Source organism: Pleurodeles waltl, chromosome 5 (assembly GCF_031143425.1).
Source record: "Pleurodeles waltl isolate 20211129_DDA chromosome 5, aPleWal1.hap1.20221129, whole genome shotgun sequence".
NCBI lineage: Eukaryota > Metazoa > Chordata > Amphibia > Caudata > Salamandridae > Pleurodeles > Pleurodeles waltl.
Genome location: NC_090444.1, coordinates 1867724903 through 1867741877, shown reverse-complemented (window position 1 = coordinate 1867741877; position 16975 = coordinate 1867724903). Strand labels below are relative to the sequence as shown.

Genomic DNA, 16975 nt, shown 5'->3' with positions numbered 1-16975 from the left:
ATGCACTGCCATAGTGCAAAATGACATATACCTCTCCTTATTAAATGTCAAAATGTCTGACAAGACAACTCCAAAAATATGTGGAACATGTGGGACTAAATCGTCTCTTCCACAAGCGGCCAGGAGTCTGGATTCAGGCAAGCAAAGCGCACTGAATAAGCCTTATCGGGCATAAGGATGGAGCTCCTTCTTTATATAGACGAGGATAAGCAAATAGTCTTTACCCTCCTTGACCCTGGCTTCTGATACTCTCATACCGACAGAAGGGCTTGAACCATCCGCAGGTGGCTCTGTTGTCCCATCCTTTCTCCCCAACTGTAGTCGAAACACCGGGATGCTCTGTTTCTTTCAGTATCCCACAAGCCTCTCCCCACTGTTGTGTACAGTTCAATGTGCACAGTACATACTACTCTGCCAGCCCTATTTCTTTATAAGTGTCTCTTCGGAGACTGGGCCAGGGGTGCGTTTGTTCTTCAGAGCCATCATGTTGGACATCTCCAAGACGGCTCTCTTCAGGAACTGTGGCGTGTTCCGTCAGTGACCGCCCTGTCGACAGTCATATCATCCACAAAGAAATCCTCAATGACGACGTCATCCACACCAACCTCCCCTGCTCCTCAGGCCATGTAGGTGTGTCAAAGGACCTGTTGGAAGGTAATATATCACAGAGAAAAGTAACTCTTGTTCTTCCTACAAACATTCTGGAGACAGAAATGGCCGGAGACAACAAGGGCTCTGAAGATGGACGTCCATTCGGACCTGATTGTGAAATGCGAGGACATAGATGATGATGATGATGATGAAGGACAGTGTGTTTTCTACACTTCCAAAGACTAGGAAGCATCTTGTCCTAGAGAAGACGACAATCGTAGTTGGTGTTATCACCGGTCACAGCGCAGTTAACCTTGTTATGAGTATGATGTCGATGACAGACTTGTTGAGCCTACCCCGACCACCTACCACGAGCCACCTCCTGTAGATTCAGTCCATGATCTGCTGTCTATGATGATGGATTCTTACACAAGGTTCCCACCTGTTCCTCAGACTCAGGTTCCACAAACACATCCACCAGCCATGCCTCTGTCAGTACCAAAGCTGCAAAAACCTCCTCTTTAGCCATAGCAACCACCGGTTCACCTCTGCCGCACCTCAAACTGAGGTGGACGCACCGAGTGATAGCAGCTTTAGATGTACGCCTCCTCAGCCCTGGCAAGAATAGAATGACCATAGTGCAGACCCATCAGAATACTCAGACCTCATCTCACTGCCGCTGGGAAACTCTCCCTCAGATGAAATGTGTAGGAGGCTGGCCTGGCTTATAGTGGGTACCCTGTGGTACTTACACCCTGTGCCAGGTCCAGTTACCCTTATTAGTGTAGAAGAGGTGTTTCTAGCAGCTTAGGCTGATAGAAGGTAGCTATAGCAGAGCAGCTTAGGCTGAACTAGGAGACATGCAAAGCTCCTACTATACCACTTATATCATATGCACAATATCATAAGAAAACACAATACACAGAGTTACGAAAAATAAAGGTACATTATTTTTATGACAATATGCCACAAGTATCTCCGTGAGTACCCTCGGTAAGAAGGTAAATAATATACACAAGTTATATCTACACAAACAGGTAAGTAAGAGTCAGAAAAGTAATGCAAACAGTGTAGAATTACAATAGGTTGCAATAGGCAAGCATAGGTCTAGGGGCAACACAGACCATATACTCCAAAAGTGGAATGCGAATCACGAATGGACCCCAGACCTATGAGAGCTGGTAGAGGGTCGCTGGGACTGTAAGAAAACAGTGATGGTTAGAAAAATAGCCCACCCCAAGACCCTGAAAAGTAGGAGTAACATACACCTACTACCCCAAAAGAGCACAATAGTCGTGATAGGGGGATTCTGCAAGAACACCAAACACCAGCAGTGCACTGAAAACGGATTCCTGGACCTGAGGACCTGCAAAGCAAGGGGACCAAGTCCAATAGTCGTGACAGTGTCCGGGGGGGCAGGAGCCCAAGAAATCCGGATGAAGGTGCAAGGAACCTGCCTCCGGATGGAAGAAGCTTGGAATTCTGCAAGAACGAAGAGGACTGGGAACTTCTCCTTTGGATAGAAGATGTCCCATGTCGCGATGAAGGTTGCAGAAGTGTTCCCACGCAGAAATACCGCAAACAAGCCTTGCTAGCTGCAAGGGTTGCGGTAGAGGTTTTTGTGTGCTGCTGAGGACCAGGAAGGACCATGATGTCGCCCCTTGGAGGAGGAGACAGAGGGGGCGCTCAGCAACTCAGAGAGCCCTCACAAAAGCAGGCAGCTCCCGCAGAAGTCCCTGAACAGGCACTTGGAAGATTTGTGAACCAGAGTCCACGCAGAGTTACAAAAGAGGGTCCCACGACGTCGGAGGCCAACTCAGCGGGTTGAGCACTGCAGGACGGAGTGCTGGGGACCCAGGCTAGGCTGTGCACGAAGGAAATCCTGGAAGAGTGCACAGAAGCCGGAAGAGCTTCAAATCACACAGTACACAGGTTTGCAGTCTAGCGTGGGGAGGCAAGGACTTACCTCCACCAAACTTGGACTGAAGAGTCACTGGACTGTGGGAGTCACTTGGATAGAGTTCCTGTGTTCCAGGGACCACGCTCGTCAGGATGAGAGGGGACCCAGAGGACCGGTGATGCAGTCTTTTGGTGCCTGTGTTAGCAGGGGGAAGATTCCGTCGACCCACGGGAGATTTCTTCTGAGCTTCAGGTGCAGGGTGAAGGCAGGCGACCCCCAGAGCATGCACCACCAGGAAACAGTCGAGAGAGCCGGCAGGATGAGGTGCTACAATGTTGCTGGTAGTCGTCCTGCTACTTTGTTGCGGTTTCGCAGGCGTCCTGGAGCAGTCAGCGGTCGATCCTTGGTTGAAGTCAAAGAGGGAGATGCAGAGGAACTCTGGTGAGCTCTTGCATTCGTTATCTGAAGAATTCCCCAAAGCAGAGACCCTAAATAGCCAGAAAAGGAGGTTTGGCTACCAAGAAAGGAGGATTGGCTACCAAGAAAGGTAAGAGCCTATCAGAGGGGGTCTCTGACGTCACCTGCTGGCACTGGCCACTCAGAGCAGTCCAGTGTGCCCCCAACACCTCTGTTTCCAAGATGGCAGAGGTCTGGGACACACTGGAGGAGCTCTGGGCACCTCCCCTGGGAGGTACTGGTCAGGGGAGTGGTCACTCCCCTTTCCTTTGTCCAGTTTCGCGCCAGAGCAGGGCTGGGGGATCCCTGAACCGGTGTAGACTGGCGTATGCAGAGATGGGCACCATCTGTGCCCATCAAAGCATTTCCAGAGGGAGGGGGAGGCTACTCCTCCCCAGCCCTTCACACCTATTTCCAAAGGGAGAGGGTGTAACACTGTAGGAAAGTACCATCTTGCCTGGCATTTTACCCCCATATTTCACTGTATATATGTTGTTTTAGTTGTATGTGTCACTGGGACCCTGCCAGCCAGGGCCCCAGTGCTCATAAGTGTACCCTGTATGTGTTACCTGTGTTATGACTAACTGTCTCACTGAGGCTCTGCTAATCAGAACCTCAGTGGTTATGCTCTCTCATTTCTTTCAAATTGTCACTAACAGGCTAGTGACAAATTTTACCAATTTACATTGGCAGACTGGAACACCCTAATAATTCCCTAATATATGGTACTGAGGTACCCAGGGTATTGGGGTTCCAGGAGATCCCTATGGGCTGCAGCATTTCTTTTGCCACCCATAGGGAGCTCTGACAGTTCTTACACAGGCCTGCCACTGCAGCCTGAGTGAAATAACGTCCACGTTATTTCACAGCCATTTTACACTGCACTTAAGTAACTTATAAGTCACCTATATGTCTAGCCTTTACCTGGTAAAGGTTGGGTGCTAAGTTACTTAGTGTGTGGACACCCTGGCACTAACCAAGGTGCCCCCACATTGTTCAGGGTCAATTCCCCCGACTTTGTGAGTGCGGGGACACCATTACACGCGTGCACTACATATAGGTCACTACCTATGTGTAGCTTCACAATGTTAACTCAGAATATGGCCATGTAACATGTCTAAGATCATGGAATTGCCCCCTCTATGCCATCCTGGCATTGTTGGTACAATCCCATGATCCCACGGGTCTGTAGCACAGACCCGGGTACTGCCAAACTGCCTTTTCAGGGGTTTCACTGCAGCTGCTGCTGCTGCCAACCCCTCAGACAGGTTTCTGCCCTCCTGGGGTCCAGCCAGGCTTGGCCCAGGAAGGCAGAACAAAGGACCTCCTCAGAGAGAGGGTGTTACACCCTCTCCCTTTGGAAAATGGTGTGAAGGCAGGGGAGGAGTATCCTCCCCCAGCCTCTGAAAATGCTTTCATGGGCACACATGGTGCCCATGTCTGCATAAGCCAGTCTACACCGGTTCAGGGACCCCTCAGCCCTGCTCTGGCGCGAAACTGGACAAAGGAAAGGGGAGTGACCACTCCCCTGACCTGCACCTCCCCTGGGAGGTGCTCAGAGCTCCTCCAGTGTGCTCCAGACCTCTGCCATCTTGGAAACAGAGGTGCTGCTGGCACACTGGACTGCTCTGTGTGGCCAGGGCCAGCAGGTGACGTCAGAGACTCCTTCTGATAGGCTCCTTCAGGTGTTGCTAGCCTATCCTCTCTCCTAAGTAGCCAAACCCTCTTTTCTGGCTATTTAGGGTCTCTGCTTTGGGGAATTTCTTAGATAACGAATGCAAGAGCTCATCAGAGTTCCTCTGCATCTCTCTCTTCACCTTCTGCCAAGGAATCGACTGCTGACCGCGCTGGAAGCCTGCAAAACTGCAACAAAGTAGCAAAGACGACTACTGCAACTCTGTAACGCTGATCCTGCCGCCTTCTCGACTGTTTTCCTGGTGGTGCATGCTGTGGGGGTAGTCTGCCTCCTCTCTGCAATAGAAGCTCCGAAGAAATCTCCCGTGGGTCGACGGAATCTTCCCCCTGCAACCGCAGGCACCAAAGAACTGCATCACCGGTACCCTGGGTCTCCTCTCAGCACGACGAGCGAGGTCCCTTGAATCCAGCAACTCTGTCCAAGTGACTCCCACAGTCCAGTGACTCTTCAGTCCAAGTTTGGTGGAGGTAAGTCCTTGCCTCCCCACGCCAGACTGCATTGCTGGGAACCGCGTCTTTTGCAGCTACTCCGGCCTCTGTGCACTTCCGGCAGAAATCCTTTGTGCACAGCCAAGCCTGGGTCCACGGCACCCTAACCTGCATTGCTCGACCTCCTGAGTTGTCCTCCGGCGACGTGGGACTCCTTTGTGTAACTTCGGGTGAGCACCGTTTCACTCCTCTTCGTAGTTCCTGTTCCGGCACTTCTGCGGGTGCTGCCTGCTTCTGAGAGGGCTCCTCGTCCTGCTGGGCGCCCCCTCTGTCCCCTGACGCAATTGGCAACATCCTGGTCCCTCCTGGGCCACAGCAGCATCCAAAAACCCTAACCGCACGACTTGCAGCTAGCAAGGCTTGTTTGCGGTCTTTCTTCAGGAAAACACTTCTGCACGACTCTCCACGGCGTGGGGCATCCATCCTCCAAAGGGGAAGTCTCTAGCCCTTGTCGTTCCCGCAGAATCCTCAGCTTCTACTGTCCAGTAGCAGCTTCTTTGCACCCACAGCTGGCATTTCCTGGGCATCTGCCCATCTCTGACTTGCTTGTGACTTTTGGACTTGGTCCCCTTGTTCCACAGGTACCCTCGTTTGGAAATCCATCGTTGTTGCATTGCTGATTTGTGTCTTTTCTGCAGAATTCCCCTATCACGACTTCTGTGCTCTCTGGGGAACTTTAGTGCACTTTGCACTCACTTTTTCAGGGTCTTGGGGTGGGCTATTTTTCTAACCCTAACTGTTTTCTTAAAGTCCCAGCGACCCTCTACAAGGTCACATAGGTTTGGGGTCCATTCGTGGTTCGCATTCCACTTTTGGAGTATATGGTTTGTGTTGCCCCTATCCCTATGTGCCCCCATTGCATCCTATTGTAACTATACACTGTTTGCACTGTTTTCTAATACTATACTGCATATTTTTGGTATTGTGTACATATATCTTGTGTATATTTGCTATCCTCATACTGAGGGTACTCACTGAGATACTTTTGGCATATTGTCATAAAAATAAAGTACCTTTATTTTTAGTATATCTGTGTATTGTGTTTTCTAATGATATTGTGCATATGACACTAGTGGTACTGTAGGAGCTTCACTCGTCTCCTAGTTCAGCCTAAGCTGCTCTGCTAAGCTACCATTATCTATCAGCCTAAGCTGCTAGACACCCTATACACTAATAAGGGATAACTGGGCCTGGTGCAAGGTGTAAGTACCCCTTGGTACTCACTACAAGCCAGTCCAGCCTCCTACAAACACCCTCTCTCAGAGGAAATCCTTTGTTCTGCCTTCCTGGGCCGGTGCTGCCTGGACCCCAGGAGGGCAGAAACCTGTCTGAGGGGTGGCAGCAGCTGCAGTGGAAACCCCAGAAAGGCAGTTTGGCAGTACCCGGGTTCCTTGCTAGAGACCCGGGGGATCATGGAATTGTCCCCCCAATACCAGAATGGTATTGGGGTGACAATTCCATGATCTTAGACATGTTACATGGCCATGTTTGGAGTTACCACTGTGACGCTATACATAGGTAGTGACCTATGTATAGTGCATGCGTGTAATGGTGTTCACGCACTCACAAAGTCTGGGGAATTTGCCCTGAACGATGTGGGGCACCTTGGCTAGTGCCAGGGTTCCCACACACTAAGTAACTTGTGTAAGGAAATGCCTCCTTGGCATGGTTACCCCCTGACATTTTGCCTTTGCTGATGCCAAGTTATGATTTGAAAGTGTGCTGAGTCCTGCTAACCAGGCCCCAGCACCAGTGTTCTTTCCCTAAACCTGTACTTTTGTTTCCACAATTGGCACACCCTGGCATCCAGGTAAGTCCCTTGTAACTGGTACCCCTGGTACCAAGGGCCCTGATGCCAGGGAAGGTCTCTAAGGGCTGCAGCATGTCTTATGCCACCATGGGGACCCCTCACACAGCACAGACACACTGCTTGCCAGCTTGTGTGTGCTGGTGGGGAGGAAATGACTAAGTCGACATGGCACTCCCCTCAGGGTGCCATGCCAACCTCACACTGCCTATGGCATAGGTAAGTCACCCCTCTAGCAGGCCTTACAGCCCTAAGGCAGGGTGCACTATACCATAGGTGAGGGCATAGGTGCATGAGCACTATGCCCCTACAGTGTCTAAGCAAAACCTTAGACATTGTAAGTGCAGGGTAGCCATAAGTGTATATGGTCTGGGAGTCTGTCATGCACGAACTCCACAGCACCATAATGGCTACACTGAAAACTGGGAAGTTTGGTATCAAACTTCTCAGCACAATAAATGCACACTGATGCCAGTGTACATTTTATTGTGAAATACACCCCAGAGGGCATCTTAGAGATACCCCCTGAAAACATACCCGACTTCCATTGTGGGCTGATTAGTTTTACCAGCCTGCCACACACCAGACATGTTGCTGGCCACATGGGGAGAGTGCCTTTGTCACTCTGTGGCTAGTAACAAAGCCTGTACTGGGTGGAGGTGCCTCTCACCTCCCCCTGCAGGAACTGTAACACCTGGCGGTGAGCCTCAAAGGCTCACCCTCTTTGTTACAGCACCCCAGGGCACTCCAGCTAGTGGAGATGCCCGCCCCCCCCGGCCACGGCCCCACGTTTGGCAGCAAGGCCGGAGGAGATAATGAGAAAAACCAGGAGGAGTCACTGGCCAGTCAGGACAGCCCCTAAGGTGTCCTGAGCTGAGGTGACTCTGAGTTTTAGAAATTCTCCATCTTGCAGATGGAGGATTCCCCCAATAGGATTAGGGATGTGCCCCCCTCCCCTCTGGGAGGAGGCACAAAGAGGGTGTAGACACCATCAGGGCTAGTAGCCATTGGCTACTAACCCCCAGACCTAAACACACCCCTAAATTGAGTATTTAGGGGCTCCCAGAACCTAGCAAGATAGATTCCTGCAACCTAAGACAAAGAAGGACTGCTGACCTGAAAGCCCTGCAGAGAAGACGGAGACACCAACTGCTTTGGCCCCAGCTCTACCTGCCTGTCTCCCCACTTCAAGAAAAACTGCAACAGCGACACGTTCCACAGGGTCCAGCGACCTCTGAAGCCTCAGAGGACTACCCTGCATTGACCCCCCAGCGACACCTGCAGTGGGAATCCAGAGGCTCCCCCTGACCGCGACTGCCTGCTTCTAAGAACCTGACGCCTGGTAAGGACACTGCACCCGCAGCCCCCAGGACCTGAAGGATCCAACCTCCAGTGCAGAAGCGACCCCCAGGTGGCCCTCTCCCTTGCCCAGGTGGTGGCTACCCTGAGGAGCCCCCCCCCCCCTTGGCTGCCTGCTTCGTTGAAGAGACCCCTGGGTCTCCCATTGAAACCTATTGCAAACCTGACGCCTGTTTGCACTCTGCACCCGGCCGCCCCCGTGCCGCTGAGGGTGTACTTTTTGTGCTGACTTGTGTCCCCCCCGGTGCCCTACAAAACCCCCCTGGTCTGCCCTCCGAAGACGCGGGTACTTACCTGCTGGCAGACTGGAACCGGGGCACCCCCTTATCCATTGAAGCCTATGTGTTTTGGGCACCACTTTGACCTCTGCACCTGACCGGCCCTGAGCTGCTGGTGTGGTAACTTTGGGGTTGCCCTGAACCCCCAACGGTGGGCTACCTTGGACCCAATTTTGAACCCTGTAGGTGGTTTACTTACCTGTAAAACTAACAAACACTTACCTCCCCCAGGAACTGTTGAAAATTGCAGTGTCTAGTTTTAAAATAGCTTATTGCCATTTGTGTGAAAACTGTACATGCTATTTTGCTAATTCAAAGTTCCTAAAGTACCTAAGTGAAATACCTTTCATTTGAAGTATTACTTGTAAATCTTGAATCTGTGGTTCTTAAAATAAACTAAGAAAATATATTTTTCTATACAAAAACCTATTGGCCTGGAATTGTCATTGAGTGTGTGTTCCTCATTTATTGCCTGTGTGTGTACAACAATTGCTTAACACTACCCTCTGATAAGCCTACTGCTCGACCACACTACCACAAAATAGAGCATTAGAATTATCTCTTTTTGCCACTATCTTACCTCTAAGAGGAACCCTTGGACTCTGTGCATGCTATTTCTTACTTTGAAATAGTACATACAGAGCCAACTTCCGACATTGGTGGATCAGCGGTGGGGTACAAGACTTTGCATTTGCTGGACTACTCAGCCAATACCTGATCACACGACTAAATTCCAAAAATTGTCATTAGAAACTGATTTTTGAAATTTGAGCTATTTTTCTAAAATTTTAAAAGTCCTGCTAGGGCCTTGTGTTAGTCCCTGTTAGCATTTCTTTTAGAGTTTAAAAGTTTTGTAAAGTTTGAATTAAGTTCTAGAGATAGTTTTAGAGTCTTAAAAAGTATTCCAACTTTTAGAAACATTGGGGGTTATTACAACGTTGGAGGAAGTGTTAATCCGTCCCAAAAGTGACGGTAAAGTGACGGATATACCACCAGCCGTATTACGAGTCCATTATATCCTATGGAACTCGTAATACGGCTGGTGGTATATCCGTCACTTTACCGTCACTTTTGGGACGGATTAACACCTCCTCCAAAGTTGCAATAACCCCCATAATGTCTACTGCATAAGAGATAGTGATGGAACTCAACCTCACCCCTTACCTGCATCTTAGGATGTCAGAGTTAAGGTCTCTCTGCAAAATAAAAAAGATAAAGACTGGTTCAAACCCTACCAAAGTACAGCTCCAGGAGCTCTTGGCAGAGGTTGCTAAAAACAACCCCTCTGATGATGCCCTCACAGAGGGGGACCCTAGTGATGTGGAGGACTTCCCACCTCCAGTCCTAGATAGGGAGCCCAGGGTCCCTCAAACCTTGTCTTCACAATTGATAGTCAGAGATGCTGCTTCTCTCACAGGAGAGTCCAGCAACTCTGGAAGCATTGAGGGCAGCCTCAATGAAGATGACCTCCTGCTAGCCAGGATGGCCAAAAGATTGGCTTTAGAGAGACAGATCCTAGCCATAGAAAGGGAAAGACAAGAGATGGGCTTAGGCCCCATCAATGGTGGCAGCAACATAAATAGGGTCAGAGATTCTCCTGACATGTTGAAAATCCCTAAAGGGATTGTAATTAAATATGAAGATGGTGATGACATCACCAAATGGTTCACAGCTTCTGAGAGGGCTTGTGCAACCAGAAAAGTAAACAGATCTCACTGGGGTGCTCTCCTTTGGGAAATGTTCACTGGAAAGTGTAGGGATAGACTCCTCACACTCTCTGGAAAAGATGCAGAATCCTGTGACCTCATGAAGGCTACCCTGATTGAGGGCTTTGGATTCTCAACTGAGGAGTACAGAATTAGGTTCAGGGGGGCTCAAAAATCCTCGAGCCAGACCTGGGTTGATTTTATTGACTACTCAGTTAAAACACTGGATGGTTGGATTCATGGCAGTGGTGTAAATGATTATGATGGGCTGTACAATTTATTTGTGAAAGAACATCTATTAAGTAATTGTTTCAATGATAAACTGCATCAGCATCTGGTAGACCTAGGACCAATTTCTCCCCAAGAATTGGGAAAAAAGGCGGACCATTGGGTCAAGACTAGGGTGACCAAGACTTCCACAGGGGGTGACCAAAAGAAAGGGGTCACAAAGACTCCCCAGGGGAAGTGTTGAGACATCCAAGGAAAAAGTAAAGAGTCTTCTACAGGGCCCCAAAAACCTGCTCAGGAGGGAGGGTCCAAAGCCTCTTCACAATCTAATTTTGGGTACAAGGGTAAAAACTTTGATCCCAAAAAGGTCTGGTGTCGTAGCTGTAATCAGCAGGGACTCCAAACTGGAGACAAGGCCTGTCCCAAGAAAGGTTCCACTTCTAACTCTACTCCAGCTAACACTGGAATGGCCAGTCTCCAAGTGGGCTCATCAGTGTGCCCAGAGCAAATCAGGGTTCACACTGAAGCTACATTAGTCTCTGAGGGTGAGGTGGATTTAGCCACACTGGCTGCCTGGCCCCCTAATATGCAGAAATACAGGCAGCAACTCTTAATTAATGGGACAAGTGTAGAAGGCCTGAGGGATACAGGTGCCAGTCTCACCATGGTGACAGAGAAACTGGTTTTCCCTGGTCAATACCTGGCTGGACAAACTTATCCAGTCAGCAATGTTGACAATCAGACTAACGTACATCCCATGGCTGTGGTAACTTTAGAGTGGGGAGGGGTCAATGGCCTGAAACAGGTGGTGGTCTCCTCAAATATCCCTGTAGACTGTTTGCTTGGAAATGACCTGGAATCCTCAGCATGGGCTGAGGTAGAACTCAAAACCCGTGCAGCCATGCTGGGTATCCCTGAACTGGTGTGTGTCAAGACAGGGGCACAATGCAAGGCTCAGGGTGAAAAAGTGGTGTTGGAGCCTGGAAAAAGGGCCCAACCCTCCAAGAGAAAAGGGAAGAAGACTGGGGAACCAGCTTCAACACAACAAGAGAAAGAGAACCTCTCTTCTCAGGAAGAAGTTCTGCCCTCTGAGGGAACTGAGCCCATGGAGTTAGAACCTTATCAGGTTGAGCTCCTAGGCCCAAGGAGACCCACAAGGGAACAGTTGTGTAAGGGGCAAGAAACATGTCCCTCTCTTGAAGGCTTTAGGCAGCAAGCTGCTGAAGAGTCCAAAGGAAAAATCACTCGAACACATAGAGTCTATTGGGAAGATGGACTCCTCTACACTGAGGCAAGAGATCCCAAACTTGGTGCCACTAGGAGAGTGGTAGTGCCTCAGGAGTTTAGGGAGTTCATTGTGACCTTAGCTCATGATATTCCACTTGCTGGGCATTTGGGACAGACCAAGACTTGGGAGAGATTAGTCAACCATTTCTATTGGCCCAACATGTCCCAGAAGGTAAAGGAGTTTTGTGTCTTCTGTGCCACCTGTCAAGCCACTGGTAAGACAGGTGGACACCCGAAGGCCCCCCTCATTCCACTTCAAGTGGTGGGGGTCCCCTTTGAAAGAGTGGGTGTGGACATAGTGGGTCCACTTGAACCTCCCACAGCCTCAGGGAACCAATACATACTAGTAGTCGTGGATCATGCTACTAGACACCCTGAAGCAATTCCCCTTAGGTCCACTACTGCCCCTGCAGTAGCTAAAGCACTCATTGGTATTTTTACCAGAGTGGGATTTCCTAAGGAGGTGGTGTCTGACAGGGGTACCAACTTCATGTCAGCATACCTGAAGCATATGTGGAATGAGTGTGGGGTGACTTACAAATTCACCACACCATACCATCCACAAACCAATGGCCTTGTAGAAAGGTTTAACAAGACATTGAAAGGCATTATCATGGGGCTCCCTGAAAAACTCAAAAGGAGATGGGATGTCCTCTCGCCATGTCTGCTTTTCGCCTACAGAGAGGTGCCTCAGAAGGGAGTAGGGTTTTCCCCCTTTGAACTTTTGTTTGGCCATTCTGTCAGGGGACCACTAGCTGTTGTAAAAGAAGGCTGGGAGAGACCTCTTCATGAGCCTAAACAAGATATAGTGGACTATGTACTAGGCCTACGTTTAAGGATGGCAGATTACATGGAAAAGGCAAGCAAAAACCTTGAGGCCAGCCAACAACTCCAGAAGATGTGGTATGACCAAAAGGCTGCTATGGCTGAGTTTCAGCCAGGGCAGAAAGTCTGGGTTCTGGAGCCTGTGGCTCCCAGGGCACTTCAGGAAAGATGGAGTGGCCCTTACCCAGTGCTAGAAAGGAAGAGTCAGGTCACCTACCTGGTAGACCTAGGCACTAGCAGGACCCCCAAAAGGGTGATCCATGTGAACCGCCTCAAACTATTGCATGACAGGGCAGATGTGAATCTGTTGATGGTAACAGATGAGGACCAGGAAGCTGAGAGTGATCCTCTCCCTGATCTCCTCTCCATAGACCCTAAAGATGGCTCAGTTGATGGAGTGATCTATTCAGACACCCTCTCTGGCCAACAGCAATCTGACTGTAGGAAAATCCTGCAACAGTTTGCTGAGCTCTTTTCCTTAACCCCTGGTCAGATACACCTGTGTACCCATGATGTGGACACAGGAGAAAGCATGCCTTTCAAAAACAAAATTTTCAGACAGTCTGACCAAGTTAAGGAAAGCATCAAAGTGGAAGTCCACAAGATGCTGGAATTGGGAGTCATTGAGCACTCTGATAGCCCCTGGGCTAGCCCAGTGGTCTTAGTCCCCAAACCTCACACCAAAGATGGAAATAGAGAGATGAGGTTTTGTGTGGACTACAGAGGACTTAATTCTGTCACCAAGACAGATGCCCATCCCATTCCTAGGGCAGATGAATTATTTGACAAACTAGGTGCTGCCAGATACTTAAGTACCTTTGACTTGACAGCAGGGTACTGGCAAATCAAAAGGGCACCAGGAGCAAAAGAAAAGACAGCATTCTCCACACCTGATGGGCATTATCAGTTTACTGTTATGCCCTTTGGTTTAAAGAATGCCCCTGCCACCTTCCAAAGGTTGGTGAATCAAGTCCTTGCTGGCCTAGAGTCCTTTAGTGCAGCTTATCTTGACGATATTGCTGTCTTTAGCTCCAGCTGGCAGGATCACCTGGTCCACCTGAAGAAGGTTTTGAAGGCCCTGCAAGCAGCAGGCCTCTCTATCAAGGCATCCAAATGTCAGATAGGGCAGGGAACTGTTGTTTACTTGGGACACCTTGTAGGTGGAAGCCAAGTTCAGCCACTCCAGCCCAAGATCCAGACTATTCTGGACTGGGCAGCTCCAAAAACCCAGACTCAAGTCAGGGCATTCCTTGGCTTGACTGGGTACTACAGGAGGTCTGTGAAGGGATATGGATCAATAGTGACACCCCTCACAGAACTTACCTCCAGGAAAATGCCCAAGAAGGTAAACTGGACTGTAGAATGCCAACAGGCCTTTGACACTGTGAAACAAGCTATGTGCACAGCACCAGTTCTCAAAGCTCCAGATTACTCCAAGCAGTTCATTGTGCAGACTGATGCCTCTGAACATGGGATAGGGGCAGTTTTGTCCCAAACAAATGATGATGGCCTTGACCAGCCTGTTGCTTTCATTAGCAGGAGGTTACTCCCCAGGGAGCAGCGGCGGAGTGCCATTGAGAGGGAGGCCTTTGCTGTGGTTTGGTCCCTGAAGAAGCTGAGACCATACCTCACTTTGTGGTTCAGACTAACCACAGACCTCTTAGATGGCTAATGCAAATGAAAGGTGAAAATCCAAAACTGTTGAGGTGGTCCATCTCCCTACAGGGAATGGACTTTATAGTGGAACATAGACCTGGGACTGCCCATGCCAATGCAGATGGCCTTTCCAGGTTCTTCCACTTAGAAAATGAAGACTCTCTTGGGAAAGGTTAGTCTCATCCTCTTTCATTTGGGGGGGTGGGTTGTGTAAGGAAATGCCTCCTTGGCATGGTTACCCCCTGACTTTTTGCCTTTGCTGATTCCAAGTTATGATTTGAAAGTGTGCTGAGGCCTGCTAATCAGGCCCCAGCACATGTGTACTTTCCCAAAACCTGTACTTTTGTTTCCACAATTGGCATACCCTGGCATCCAGGTAAGTCCCTTGTAACTGGTACCCCTGGTACCAAGGGCCCTGATGCCAGGGAAGGACTCTAAGGGCTGCAGCATGTCTTATGCCACCCTGGGGACCCCTCACAAAGCACAGACACACTGCTTGCCAGCTTGTGTGTGCTGGTGGGGAGGAAATGACTAAGTCGACATAGCACTCCCCTCAGGGTGCCATGCCAACCTCACACTGCCTATGGCATAGATAAGTCACCCCTCTAGCAGGCCTTACAGCCCTAAGGCAGGGTGCACCATACCATAGGTGAGGGCATAAGTACATGAGCACTATGCCCCTACACTGTCTAAGCAAAACCTTAGACATTGTAAGTGCAGTGTAGCCATAAGAGTATATGGTCTGGGAGTCTGTCATGCACGAACTCCACAGCACCATAATGGCTACACTGAAAACTGGGAAGTTTGGTATCAAACTTCTCAGCACAATAAATGCACACTGATGCCAGTGTACATTTTATTGTGAAATACACCCCAGAGGGCATCTTAGAGATGCCCCCTGAAAACATACCCGACCTTCAGTGTGGGCTGACTAGTTGTACCAGCCTGCCACACACCAGACATGTTGCTGGCCACATGGGGAGAGTGCCTTTGTCACTCTGTGGCTAGTAACAAAGCCTGTGCTGGGTGGAGGTGCCTCTCACCTCCCCCTGCAGGAACTGTAACACCTGGCGGTGAGCCTCAAAGGCTCACCCCCTTTGTTACAGCACCCCAGGGCACTCCAGCTAGTGGAGATGCCCGCCCCCTCTGGCCACGGCCCCACTTTTGGCGGCAAGGCCAGAGGAGATAATGAGAAAAACAAGGAGGAGTCACTGGCCAGTCAGGACAGCCCCTAAGGTGTCCTGAGCTGAGGTGACTCTGACTTTTAGAAATCCTCCATCTTGCAGATGGAGGATTCCCCCAATAGGATTAGGGATGTGCCCCCCTCCCCTCAGGGAGGAGGCACAAAGAGGGTGTAGCCACCCTCAGGGCTAGTAGCCATTGGCTACTAACCCCCCAGATCTAAACACACCCCTAAATTGAGTATTTAGGGGCTCCCAGAAACTAGCAAGATAGATTCCTGCAACCTAAGACGAAGAAGGACTGCTGATCTGAAAGCCCTGCAAAGACGACGGAGACACCAACTGCTTTGGCCCCAGCTCTCCCGGCCTGTCTCCGCACTTCAAGAAAAGCTGCAACAGCGACGTGTTCCACAGGGTCCAGCGACCTCTGAAGCCTCAGAGGACTACCCTGCATCTAAAAGGACCAAGAACTCCAGAGGACAGCGGCTCTGCTCCAAAGAAGAAACATCTTTGCAACAAAGAAGCAACTTTTAAAGAAAACACGTTTCCCGCCGGAAGCGTGAGACTTTGCATTCTGCACCCGACGCCCCCGGCTCAACCTGCGGAGAAACAACACTACAGGGAGGACTCCCCGGCGACTGCGACCCTGTGAGTAACCAGAGTTGACCCCCCTGAGCCCCCCCAGCGACGCCTGCAGAGGGAATCCAGAGGCTCCCCCTGACTGCGACTGCCTGCTTCTAAGAACCCGTCTCCTGGTAAGGACACTGCACCCGCAGCCCCCAGGACCTGAAGGATCCGACCTCCAGAGCAGAAGCGACCCCCAGGTGGCCCACTCCCTTGCCCAGATGGTGGCTACCCCGAGGAGCCCCCCCCCCCTTGCCTGCCTCCTTCACTGAAGAGACCCCTGGGCCTCCCATTGAAACCTATTGCAAACCTGACGCCTGTTTGCACTCTGCACCCGGCCGCCCCCGTGCCGCTGAGGGTGTACTTTTTGTGCTGACTTGTGTCCCCCCCAGTGCCCTACAAAACCCCCCTGGTCTGCCCTCCGAAGACGCGGGTACTTACCTGCTGGCAGACTGGAACCGGGGCACCCCCTTATCCATTGAAGCCTATGTGTTTTGGGCACCACTTTGACCTCTGCACCTGACCGGCCCTGAGCTGCTGGTGTGGTAACTTTGGGGTTGCCCTGAACCCCCAATGGTGGGCTACCTTGGACCCAACTTTGAAACCTGTAGGTGGGTTACTTACCTGCAAAACTAACAAACACTTACCTCCCCCGGGAACTGTAGAAAATTTCAGTGTGTCTGGTTTTAAAATAGCTTATTGCCATTTTTGTAAAAACTGTACATGCTATTTTGCTAATTCAAGGTTCCTAAAGTACCTAAGTGAAATACCTTTCATTTGAAGTATTACTTGTAAATCTTGAACCTGTGGTTCTTAAAATAAACTAAGAAAATATATTTTTCTATACAAAAACCTATTGGCCTGGAATTGTCATTGAGTGTGTTTTCCTCATT

At 50.1% G+C, this 16975-nt stretch overlaps 1 protein-coding gene across 2 annotated transcripts in view; it reads left to right on the top strand.

The window, feature by feature from the left end:
* LOC138296905 (phosphofurin acidic cluster sorting protein 2-like) overlaps positions 1–16975 on the top strand; it is a 617149-nt gene that overhangs the window by 367282 nt on the left and 232892 nt on the right. The window lies entirely within an intron of this gene.